This window comes from Protopterus annectens, chromosome 1.part1 (genome assembly GCF_019279795.1).
Source record: "Protopterus annectens isolate FY-2018-M chromosome 1.part1, PAN1.0, whole genome shotgun sequence".
Classification (NCBI taxonomy): domain Eukaryota; kingdom Metazoa; phylum Chordata; order Ceratodontiformes; family Protopteridae; genus Protopterus; species Protopterus annectens.
Window position 1 is genome coordinate 323513168 of NC_056726.1, and position 13363 is coordinate 323526530.

The following is a 13363-nucleotide window of genomic DNA, read 5'->3' on the forward strand; positions in this document are numbered from 1 at the left end:
AGTTTCTCCAAGACAAAGTTAAGGTTCCAGGCTGGAGTTGGAGCTCTCCTGGGTGGCCTTAAATTTTTGGCCCCTCTGAGGAACTGCTTGAGCAGTAGATGAGAGGAGGGGAGGCTCTGTGCTGTAATGAGCTGAAATGGCTGAGGCATGAATTTTGATGGAGGAAAAGGACAAGCCCTTATGAAGCATCTCAGTCAAGTATTGTAGAATCTGAGGTAAACTGGGCACTGCTGCATTCGTTCCTTGAGATTGTTTCCGGGCACAGAATCATTTCCATTTTGCAGCATAAGATTTTCTAGTACTAGGCCTCCTTGCCTCTAAAATGATATCCATCACTGTTTTAATGAGAGATGGTAAAGGAAAGATTAGGTAATCAGCCAGGCTGCTAGGTTCAGGGTTTGCAGCTGAGGGTGTAGAATCTGGTTCTCCTGCTGAGACAACAGGGAAGGAGTCTGAGGCAGGTGCCATGGGGCCAAGCATGACACACTGCGCAAGATGGGGTACCAGTGTTGGCATGGCCAGTCTGGTGCAATTAAAATCATCCATGGCTTGTCCTGTTTGATCTTTAGAAGTACCTTGGAGAGCAGAGGCAGAGGAGGAAAGGAATAAGCTGATAGGTTTTTCCAGCTGAAGGATAGAGCATCCACTTTCCAAGCTAGCTTGTGGGGAATCCTTGTGCAAAATTTGTCCAATTGATGGTTCTGGGGGGAGGCAAACAGGTCTATATCTGGGCTCCCCCACTTGCTTGTCAACATGTTGAAAATCCTTGGTTCCAGTTTCCACTTGCATGGGTCCATGAGGCTTCTGCTTAGTCCATCTGCCAGTGTATTTAGTTTTCCTGGCAGGAATTGAGCTTGTAGCTTCACTTAGTAGCTCAAGGCTGTGTTCCACAATGCCATGTCTAGTCTGCATAGGGAGTAAGAATGTGTATCCCCCTGCTTGTTTATGTACCACATGACAATGGTGTTGTCCATCTTTACCATTAGTTGTCCTGGAAGAATGTGGTCCTTGAAGGCTGTCAGAGCATTCTGTACAGCTAACATCTTTTTTATTTATGTGCAGGTGCATTTGACTTGGGTTCCATCTGCCCTGAATGCACTTCCCTACCAGGTGAGCCCCTCCATGCATCATCTGATGTGTCTGTTGTTAAGGTTTGGGTGGCAGGGGGTAAGAGGGTAGTGTGAATGATAGTCCCCTGTTTTGGTGGCAGACCTCTGCCCACCAAGGAACTCTAGGTGTAGGCAAGGTATGATAGGAATCATTGCTTCTAGATCCTGTGAATGTTGACACCATAGGCTTTTGAGATACTATTGTAGTTTCCTCATATGCAGCCTTGCATATGTAATTAGAGGAATGCAGGAGGCCATGAACCCCATGGCTTGCAGTATTTGTCTTGCAGATAGCTGGGTTTTTGTGGCCACTTGTTTGAAGTAGGCTGTTAAATGAATCCGTTTCTCTGGTGTCAGAAAAGCCATCTAGGAAGTTGTATTCAAGCTTGCTCCCAGGAATATAATTTGTTGACAGGGTACCAGGTGTGATTTATTTTCATTTATGGTGTACCCCAGACAAGTCAGAACCCTTTGAACAAAGGCCAGATGATTCAAAAGTATATCCTGGCTTTCTGCCTGAATTAGACAATCGTCCAAGTATGGGTATATTTGAATATTTCTTTGCCTGCAAAATGCAATGACTGGAGCTAGGCAGTTTGTGAATATCCTGGGTGCAGTAGATAAGCCAAAGGGCAGTGCAGAGAGAGTGCATGTAGCCTGCTTTGAAGCGTAAGTATCTTCTGCAAGACTCCCTGATAGGGATGTGCATGTATGCTTCTTTTAAGTCTAGTGTTGCCAACCATGTATCTTTGCATAGCATAGGAAGCAGCTGGTGAAGAGTCAGCATTTTGAATTTTGGAATCACCAGAAAGGTGTTTAGAGTAGAAAGGTCCAGGATAGGATGCCATGTATTGCCTTTTGTGGGTACCAGGAAAAGTCTCAAATAGAAACCTTGTCCCTTTTCCTCTTCTGGTACCAACTGAATAGCCCCCATGCTTAAGAGAGAGCGAAGTTGAATTTGGGCCTCTGTCCACTGATTTGGGGGTAGATCTGGCCACCTGCTTGGTGTTGGTAATGTGTGGAAGTGAAATCTGTATCCTTGGGACACTATATTTAAAACCCATTTGTCCTGGGTAATGAGTTCCCAGTTTTTGGCCTGCAGACCAATTTTTCTGCCTAAAGGAGCATTCAGTTGGGAAGTGCTTGGAAGTTTTAAAAGCAAGTCATTCAGACAGTTTTTAATAGGGGGAGTCTTACTACTCCCAGATTTGGGTGCGGAAATCCCCCACTGCTTAGTCTTGTATGTCCCCCGGGACTGAAATCTGGGGTTTCTGCTGTGTCTGGGTTTGGCTTGAGAAGACCTGGAAGGGGCTGGAAAGGACCAATTCTTAGAAGGCCAATTCCTACTAAATCTAGGAGGCTGAACTTGCAAGAAATCTTTAACAGTTTGCATAGTTTATCTTTATCTTCCATCTTTTTAAGAACTTCCTCAGCTTTGTTGCCAAACAGGTGGTCCTGATTTAAGGGAGCATCCAACAGTTTAGCTTTAACATGATCAGGCAAAGATTGCTCCTTAAGTCAAGCATGCCTTCTGAGCACAGACCCATTAACAGCAGCCCTTCAAGAGGCTTCTAATGAATCAAATCCACATTGCAAAGTATGTTTACCAACCTGTTCAGCAGAATGCATTAAATCCTGTAATTCTTATTTTCAGCACAGTCAGGAATCAACATCATTTTCTGTTTAAGCAATCCAATAACATGTTGATACCTTAACATAGGAAACTGGCAGTTTAAAGCCCTAATGGCCAAGGTTGCAGAAGTGTAAACCTTCTTACCCCATCTATCCAGCGCCCTGGAGTCTCTATCAGAAGGGGTAGGATTTTTAGCAGTAGAAGCCTTAATGCCCTTGGGTTCCTGTGAAATAGTCTCTGGATCCACAATAGGATTTTTAAAAATAAACTTGTGTGAATCAGGAACCCTGTAATATCTGTCAGGTTTTCTGGGAGCAGACGGCAAAGAATCAGGGGCCAAACTAGATTCCGAAAAGGCATCATCAACTATGTCTAGTACAGGAGGTATAGCTAAAGGCCTATGCTGAGGCAGGAGTAAGAAATCCCTAAGCCTCTTTTTTGTATCAGAAAAATCCTGGCTTTCCCAGTGAAAATGCTCTCTTAGAGTATGTAAGGTTTCACTAAAAGAAAAATCCTCTGGAGAGGAAGCAGAGGGAATAGCATCCTCTGCATCAGAATCCTCATAAGTAGATAAGGCAAATCCAGATCATCAGAAGAATCAGAAAAATCAGCATCCTGGTCAGAAGATTCATAAACAACTTCAGTCCTAGGACTCTTAGAAGGGGGAGGTTGGCTTCCCCTGATTAAAGTTATAAGATCTTCAGCCATTCTTATCATTTGTTTTTTAGGCATAGAGGCCTGAGCATACAGCCTGGGCATCAGTTTCTTAGGCATGGTTCGAGATTATGAAGAAAGAGGCTTCAGTTTAATATGCAAGTCTGTAGGCCTGAATACACTCTCAGAAGCCAGTGCCTGCAGAGCGGCACCGGACCCATCCAAGGAAGAGACATCCGCAGGTTCCACAGTTGAAGCATTTCGCGGCATACCGGACTCTGAATAGGTCTCAGTAGAGGCCTGCGAATCAGAAGTAGCGGGTATCAGGGGCTGCGAAAGCACCTCACTGAGTACCGGTGAACTGGCGACTGGCTTAGGAGAAGCGTCATCGGCAGCTTTGGACCTAGGCGGCCTGTCTCTGTCTTTATCTTTGCATTTTTTCAGAATCCCAGTAGTGGGATGGCTAACTGACAACATTTCTGGATAATTAAACCGAGAACCGAAATATTTAGAGGTGAAAATATACCGACGACGGATAGTGCACTGATTAAATAAAGCACAAAACCGACAGCAAGGTACGTCGTGGTCAGGCCCCAGGCAAGGAATACAGTACGAATTAAAATCTTTGTGAGGTATTTGCTTTCCACAAGTAATGCAATTATTAACTTTTACTGACATTGGTAAGGAGCAAGAAAAAGTTTCCCCAAAGGGATACTTAGTTTTAGTTGAAGACTTTGGTTCTGAAACTTGAAAACGAAAATTTCAGGAGTCGGTCGACCAACACTTGCGAACTGCTTCTGCTTCAGCCACTGCACAGCAAGAAAGACTGATGTAATGGCGTTGGCTGCATGTTTTATACCCCTGATGACCTGACGTCATGGAAGAAGGGACAGCATCTGATGCAGAACCCAAGACTTTGTTAATCAGGCTGACTGAGGGCTACTGCAAGCAGATAACCCATATGTAATGACTGCAACAGTGAAACATGAAGAACATCTACTTACTGTAAGCAGTCAAGGCACTGAAGGTATACTGATAGGATTTCCTATATTGCACAGTACTATATGAGAGAAGTATCTGCATAACACATTTTATGTCAGTGAATCTATGTATGAATGTGAATACACCTAGGCAATGGATTTGTGGTGTAAAAATGTGCAGTAAAGCAGTATATTAAGCACAGTAGGTGTTTTACAAAAATGCACTAAAGTATATCAAATGAATGTAAAAACAGGTGACTAAATATGGAAGGTGTTAGTTGAACACTGTATGATTTATTGTAAGCGTATGCAGTAGAAAGGGATATGTTGTCCACATTTTGAGAATGTATGTGCTCTGTGTTGTACTACAAGTGGTTTATGACCAGCATGTTTGCTCGAAAGCTATGTTGTGCATCTTATTGTTTTATTTATTCATTTACCTTGAGAATATGCACATAGCAGAAGAAAAGTTTTTAACATACACACACACACACACACACACACACACACACACACACACACACACACACACACATATATATATATATATATATATATATATATATATATGTTACATAATTTATAGGGAGCATATGTATAGTCCTTACCTGCACATCACTGCATACACTTGTTTTTGTTGATTTATTTTTTGTCTCTTCCCACTCCAACAATCATGGCTCTTTCATGCTCATTCAGTTACTCCTCCAGTGTTTGGCCATAGCCACCTGGTTGATGAGAGTCAAACCAAAGCAAGATATCATCCATGGGCTGTTGGGATTTTTTATTATGCTCTAGCCACAGTTGTGCCTCATGCATGTTGCCTAATGATGTCAATGTGGGTCTTTACCTGCAACTTATTGGCTGGCATGTTCTTCATACCAGAGTTCGGCCAGAGCTATCAGACTCCACCACAGGCTGATGCATAGCTCTCAGCTAATTAGGAACAAATCAGAATCAGGGACAAATCCAGAAATAATCAAGGACAATTTTAAAATATTAGCACCATTAACTCTAGAATAAGAGGATGGAAATTTCTATACATTTTCTGAAGTAAAAGAAGTCTACATCTCTAATGGTGTCATTACTTACTAAATGTAACTTATTACCTTTTCTCCAAAATTACCAATTTTAGGAGGAGTTAACAGGGATGGAGCAAAAATCTGAGTCAAAATCAGGGACATCCCTGAAACTTGGGGACAGTTGATAGGTAGGAGCTGTTGTGGTAGCTGAAAATCCCTTTCCCTCTCTCTGGGATAGATAAGCCAGCAAAATGCTGTTCCTTCCTTCCTCCAGTTGTCTTCTCAAGAACTAGGCCTACTAATGTTATCTGTTCTACAGTCTCATGGTCACATCTCCAGCCTTCCGTGTCAGGGAGCCCAATTCATCTTTGCTTTTCATTACTTTCTCCCAATCAATAACCACCACACTGACAAATAATTAGCTATAAATATAATGTTTGTAAGAGTAAATGAAGAACATTTTACTTTTTGACAGAATATATGTCTCTGTGCCATCATGTTCGCTGGTGTATTTCAAAACTAGGCACATTAAACATTAATTTCATATATTTGACTTTTAATGCTAAAATGAAATAATTTAGATCAATAGAGTAGAACTACAGTGCAAGAAATTATTTTCAAGATTATAAAAAATGCCAGTGTGGTTAAATCTAATGGTAAGGCACCAACACAACATTTAATAAGCAAATAAAGTATATGACAAGTCAAAGAACTTGTCAAGTTTTTATTGAAGAATTTGAACAGTTTTGATTTAATTTGATAAATCAAATGAGGCTTTAACTATTTTGGATTATAGATTGCTGAGATGCATACACTAGGTTAGAATTACATGTATAGAGAAGGATTCACAGATATACTAAAACTAAAAACTGTGTCCCGTGGTGGTGGTGCTGCGGTAGCATTGTCGCCTCACAGTAAGACGCTGTCCGGTTCGATTCTCAACTAGAGCGTCTTCTGCGTGGAGACATGCGCGAATGGGCGTACCTTCGTTGAAGGTTGTGCATCAGGCCTGGCAAGCCGGTATGTAAAAATCAATTGACAATAATTAGCGGACCGGAGTTCCGCTGTGGCGACCCCTAACCGGGAAAAGCCGAAAGACACAAACAAACAAACTAAAACTAAAAACTGTGTGTGGCATTTGTTGTGAAATCATAAAAAACAGACTGCATTCTAAGGAAGCTCCAGCGTTTGAACAAGCAATGAACACATCAGATATCAACTGAGACAGCAGCCAAGAACTCCTGCAATTAAAGTATGCTATAGGATTCACAGAGCTGCAGGACTCCTGGGCTGTGCAAGCGTTGGGCTGCATAGTGAGAGTATACTTTTGTGTGAAGCAGACACAAATGACTAAATAGGAGCATGTTACATAGGCAAGCACTAGATATGATGCAGGGGGAAGGCATATACGGCAGGAGTGAAAAGTTACAACTTCAGCTGAATGGTGCAGAAGGAGACACTTAGTAGAGCATGATCTTGTGCAGGCTCACAAGAATGTGTATTATGGCCACAGCAGGTCAAGTGAAACTGCCTGCAGTGGCAGCCTACTTCTAGGTGCCACAGAGAAGCACACCTAGTGTATGTTAAAATCCTGTTATGTGGTGCCCAGCTAGTTGGATACCAGTACTGGTTCTGTCAAAAGGGTGGAAAGGGGAATATAAAAAAGTATTAAAGAGGGTATAAAGCAAGTGGTGGTACACACAGTAGGAAAATATGCAGATTGAAGGGATGATGGGAAAGATGAAAAGGCATTAGGGAAAGGAGAGGTGGGGTGACTAGGTAATGAGAGTAAAACAAGCAACATGAAACAGTATAGACAAACATAGGATGAATGGTATATACTAGGAGGGGAGACCTGTGATACACACAGAAAAATGTAGAGGACAGAAACAGCTAGGATAGTGCAGGGTATAGTAGTGTGCCAGCTACCAACTGGCCTAGAAGGATGTTACTGGGAACCAGTACATTGAGGTCCTGGGTCTAGGTAGGCAGTGATATGAGCCACACCCTGCTCTAATGGTCCAATGGCATGGGTCAGCCGATCTAGCAGATTCACAGTTTTCCATCAGCCTCATCAGCCTTATATGCAAAGCAATGGAACATATCATTGCAGAACTCATTTATGTAGCCTTAGACAACTTAACTGATCTTGATCTCATTCAGTTTAATTTTGTGAAGGGCAGCTTCTTTTTCTGAAACCTAATAAATTTCTTTGAAAGGGTTACAGAAGCTGTAGACAGTGGTCAGTCTGTGTACACTATTTATTATGACCAGGCCAGAGCTTTTAAGATTATCTCCCATGCTGGTATTACTGAAAAATCGGACAAACGTAAACCCTACAGTGCCTGCTGGATTGTAAATTTGCTGCCTAACAGATCCTAAATAATGAGAGCTACTGGTACCCTCTTCTGAATGTAAAATTGTAACTACTGGGGTACCACTGGGGTCAGTGAAGAGCGCTCTCACTTTTGGCATTTATTTTTCAGACATTCAAGCTGATATCCTTGAAATGTGGTCTACCAAGTTTACTGATAATTGCAAGGTAGATACTATCATCCACTAATCCACTGATAATAAACAGGTCTATAAATGACCGGAACATGCATATATCTGGTGTATTGCAAATGCTCTTACGCTAAATGTAAAAAAGGACAGCAGAGCAACATTCAGCAAAAAAGCTGTTTCCACATTATATGTTACAAATAGTACTCCTCAGCAAACAGATATGATTATAAGAGACACGGACAACTCTGTCATATTCAGTCATCATATTTCCTTCTATCTGGCCCAATTAATTTCCAAGGGAATATTGCCAAGATCCAGAGAAGTTATCCTACCACTGCATTATTCTCTAATCAGGCCTATCATTGAATACAATGCCCTCTTTAAGTATGTGCAAATCTAAGCATATTGCTCAACATGGAAAGACCCCAAAAATTTTTAACAAAACAAATTACTAAAAGCTTTAAATCCTTCAACTGTACTGGATTAGCACAGCTCTCCTTATACTCAGTAGCCTACTGACTGCTTCGAGTTGACCTACATCTTGCTTTTAGAGCCATGAAAGAACAAATCACATTTAATCTCCTATTTCTGTGCAAAATCAGTGGCTCTATGGACACTCATAGTTGGGACTTCAATTTACACCAACAAATACATACTGGAAGGATAGGTTCCTAATTCAAATTATTTAAAACCTATGTAATAAGTTACCACTGCAGGTCAAGCAAAGTTCTACTTTGTCTGTCTTTAAGGCTAGTCTTGATGATTGAATGGGTAGACATAAATTTAGACCTGGGTTATCATGTATGGGTCTTTTTGATATGAAGCTGCTTGTGAAGTCTGTAGGATTTCTGCTCACTCTTGCTACTAACAGTATTGCAAGTTAACTTGGATGACAATTTCAAGGAGGAGGAGGAGCAAAGGGTGGATGGATCTACACTTGCTGTGAAATAATGACCACAGACTCTGACTAATGGTATGCTTTCTAGTAATAATATGGTACAGTTTCTAATAACCACTTCAAAGTTAGGCAGTCTAAAGAATGACATTGGTTTTGGGAGATGGCAAATTATAACAAATGTTCTTCTCAAGAGTTAATATTCCATTTCTGTTTTTTTTTTTTTTGGGTGAAGGTTGATAGACAACCTCAACACAAGAGAAAACAACAAAACATCATTGTTCGCAGTCTCTCTAATAGGTATGAGATATAAAATTATGCTTTAGGCCAAGCTTGATTTTATTAACCAATTATTTATATGTTTGGTTTGAGGACGAACCAACAACTACTGGCATTTTTTGTTATTTTCAGTACAGCTTCATACTGGTATTTGACTAGGGGGACAGGCTTGATTACTAATAACCTCAATTTACTAGTGTAGATCTGCATACAGTTATTTTCTTTTGTTTATTTGTTTAGGTAAGGTGGACTAGGCTGCAAGGGTTTATTTTCAGCCAAGTCTTGTTACAATTATACATAAACAAATGAGAGTGATGGAGCCATAACAAAGAACATTACAGAGGAACAGAAACCTTCCAGTGATAGTGGGAGCATATCTGTTTTCATCTGAAACCACAAATCAGCATAATAATCACCTTGAACTCCTAGATATCATAGTATCTATAAATAAATCTAATTGACATAACATTGTAAATTATATAACCCCATTTATGTCTCGTACTACTCACGATAGCTACTGAGACCAACTTGAGTTTGCAACTATTAAACCAAATATAATCATTCTGGCTGAATTCGACTAGCCATCTAATAACTGGCAAACAAATTCTACCAACAGCAAATATGCTCACTGTTCCCTAAACTTTGATAACTCTAACTGAGTCATCCCCAGCAAGGGTACAAAATTAGTTGACCTCACCCTCATCAATATTCCATTTATCTGCTCCACACCAAAAGTTTCCCTGTCATTTATCAAATCAGACCATCAGGCTATCACATTTTCCCTTAGAATTTAGCCCAAATCTACAAACAATAGCACTGTTTTTAGTGACTTCTGTAAAAGCAACCTCCTTTCCCTATCAGATGACAGTATGAAATAAATATGTCCCCCTTGGGGACCTGGTCGCCAAAGCAGCTGCTTACACCATAGATTTCTAAAACTGAATTCCAGCGAAGCTGCATTGGTACCCATTCATCACAAGTATGAAGACAAATCTAAGAATAAGCTATTGTGGTGGAATGTTGATACAAATAAACATGTAAAACAAAATGAATCAACTCAATTTAGGGAGCAAAGTTAAATGTTCTCCCTCTAATGGCAATCTTAAACAGATAAGTAATGAACTCAGAAAAAGATCAAATCCTATAAAACAATGAATGAATTGAATATTATAACCTTTTCAAAGGCAAACCTAAACCTTCTTTAATTGTTTTAGAAATATGTGTAACGTTACCTACTATGGAAATGAACTGATTGCTAATGTTACTATTTTCTCTGACCCAAATGTTTCTGCTAGTATATTAGCAGTACTCATAGATAAATGTATATCCAGTTTTAAACTGTTCTCTCTCCTTGCTTACCCTCCATTTCAAATTTGCCCTGACACTCCTAAAATACACCAGAACAATTCTTAAACATCTACTCTAAGTACACAAATATGCTAGCTTCATGGGGCTACACAATCTAGTTGACTGTTTCCCAGTCAGTTTGAAACACAGCTTAACTTAATCCCTTTTAAACCTATTTATCCTTAGTATGTCCACTGGATATGTGTCTGAAGCAGGGAGAATGGTCACAGTGGTGCCTCTACATTAGGGTAGCTTCACCATCAATCCTCAAAACTACAGACCTATTAGACTTACCTGTATCATCTACAAAATAATGGAATGAACTGTAATGGAACTTATATGTAATGACATAGATAGCCTACAATCCCTTGATCCTAACCAATTTGCCTTTGTAAGGGAAATGCCCTGTTTACTAAACCAGGTACATTTTTTGAGAGGGTGACTGAAGCACTTGATAATTGTGTGGGTTGTTGACATATTTGTCTGAAAAAGGGTAGTCATAAGTGGTGTATGATAAAGTTTCATATTGTGTCTATTCTTATTTGGGTTTTACTGTCTGATGTCAAGTCTACATGTCAAGGGGCTGTGGATGAAACATTCATAAATGACTGCAAACTTGGTGGAGTTGCTAACTCCTGAGGTGATATCCATATCATGCAGGACAGTCTTAGCCCCAATTATTCCTTGGGTCAGGACCAGATCCCAAAGCATAATGTAAATAAAATGTAGCATAGTACTCTTTGGGAAGCAAGAACACCCCTGCACCTAATACTCTAATAATACCCCACTTAAAGCTGATGCTGTTATCAGGGATCTGAGCATGTTCATAGTTAATAAGCGCTTTTTTGACCAACATGTACCAGCTATCATTAGCAAAACTTTCCTGCTATCTCAACTAACCTCTAAATAAATGTCTTCCAAGTCAAAATAAGTCATTTCTCTCTCTCTCTCTCTCTCTCTCTCTTTCTCTCTCTCTGCTTCTCCCTGGTCCATAATAAAATATAATGCCCCTTTTGGCATGTACCTATCCAAACATATCACCCTGCTTGAGAGGCTGCAGTGGTTTATACCTAAGGAAATCTTTGGTATGCCCTCACTAAATTACCTGGAGTGATGAGATGGCCTATCACTGTTCTTTGCTGCTTACTGACTTCTGGATGGTGACTTCTGCTCACCTCATTCTGTCTTATCCATAACATATCTGTAAACTCACCTCATTCTGTCTTATCTATTACATATCTGTAAGCTCACCTCATTCTGTCTTATCTATTACATATCTGTAAGCTCGCCTCATTCTGTCTAATCCATTACATATCTGTAAGCTCGCCTCATTCTGTCTTATCCATAACATATCTGTAAGCTCGCCTCATTCTGTCTTATCCATAACATATCTGTAAGCTCACCTCATTCTGTCTTATCCATTACATATCTGTAAGCTCACCTCATTCTGTCTTATCCATTACATATCTGTAAGCTCACCTTATTCTGTCTTATCCATAACATATCTGTAAGCTCGCCTCATTCTGTCTTATCCATAACATATCTGTAAGCTCACCTCATTCTGTCTTATCCATTACATATCTTTAAGCTACCTCATTCTGTCTTATGCATTACATATCTGTAAGCTCACCTTATTCTGTCTGGTAATATTACCAAATTGCAATTGCATCCCAGGCATCTAAATCTATATTACAATCTAAAGACAACCTGTTGGCATCTCAGATATTACTCATAAAGGATTCTCATCTTATGAAATAGGCTCTAATTCCATGTTAAGAAATCAGATTCCTAGCACTCTTCAAAACAAACCTTAATAAATGGATGGGGAGCTGCAAATTTACTCCAGGGTTGCCCTGTATGCTCATTATTGACAGAGGGAGCAAGCAATGAGAAATTTGTGGTTAGCTCTGATGAACTACTGGATTGATTGTGAAAGTATGAACTTATGCATGCAGAAATAAAGACATACAATTGTACACAGCACAGTGAATTTAATTTGGTGAATAATGCTTATACTTAGGATTACTGAGGTTAAAAACTAGTGAATGCTGTGTCCATATAATGAGTTTGTACTGTGCTGCTGCTGATATGTGTGTGTGTGTGTGTGTGTGTGTGTGTGTGTGTGTGTGTGTGTGTGTGTGTGTGCGTGTGTGCGTGTGTGTGTGTGTGTGTGTGTGTGTGTGTCTGTCTGTATGTGTATGTGCATGTATGGGAGTGACAGTCTTATGCCAAAAATAATTGTTAACATTTAGTTCCATAACTCTTCCTTACCTCCTCCTAACTAGTCGCACATCATTATTGTGCCAGTATTGTCTTTATTGATTTGTATTAAAATTACATGTACATATAACCAGTATATATAAATCACAACTGCTGACACTAGTAAAGACTACTAAATTAATATGGTCATAACAATAACATTATACTCTTACTGATCTCATTTACCTCACCTTTCCTAGTTGCTCCTTCTAGTCCTCCCCTTCATCCACTGCAATCTGACATCCCTTTATTTTTTCTATGTATCCTTCACTGAAGCTCCCATTTTATTTCTGATTTTTTTTGCCCCTATCTATTAATTGCCCCCTCTCTATTTACATAATCCAGCCCACCTTCCCAAATCACACTGTCTTCACTACTCTTATTTTTTCCTTCTTTCAAACCCCAGCATTGTTTAACTTCATCAATTCAGGCTGCTCAAAAGACACCTCACTCTCTGCACACCTTGTTCCATTATGTCACACCCTCCAGTCAAGTACTCGCCATCTACCAGGACCTTCTCATTGCCACTCACAGCCTTTTCACCTCATGTTTATCACCATATATGCTTGCTCCTACAGCTTCAGTTCTACATTACCAGAATTCATCTTTCTGCTTAAATCGCTCCTTTGCACCTTTAAGCATATATTGTATCATCATGTACCAGCCTTAGCTGTTGATCCTGG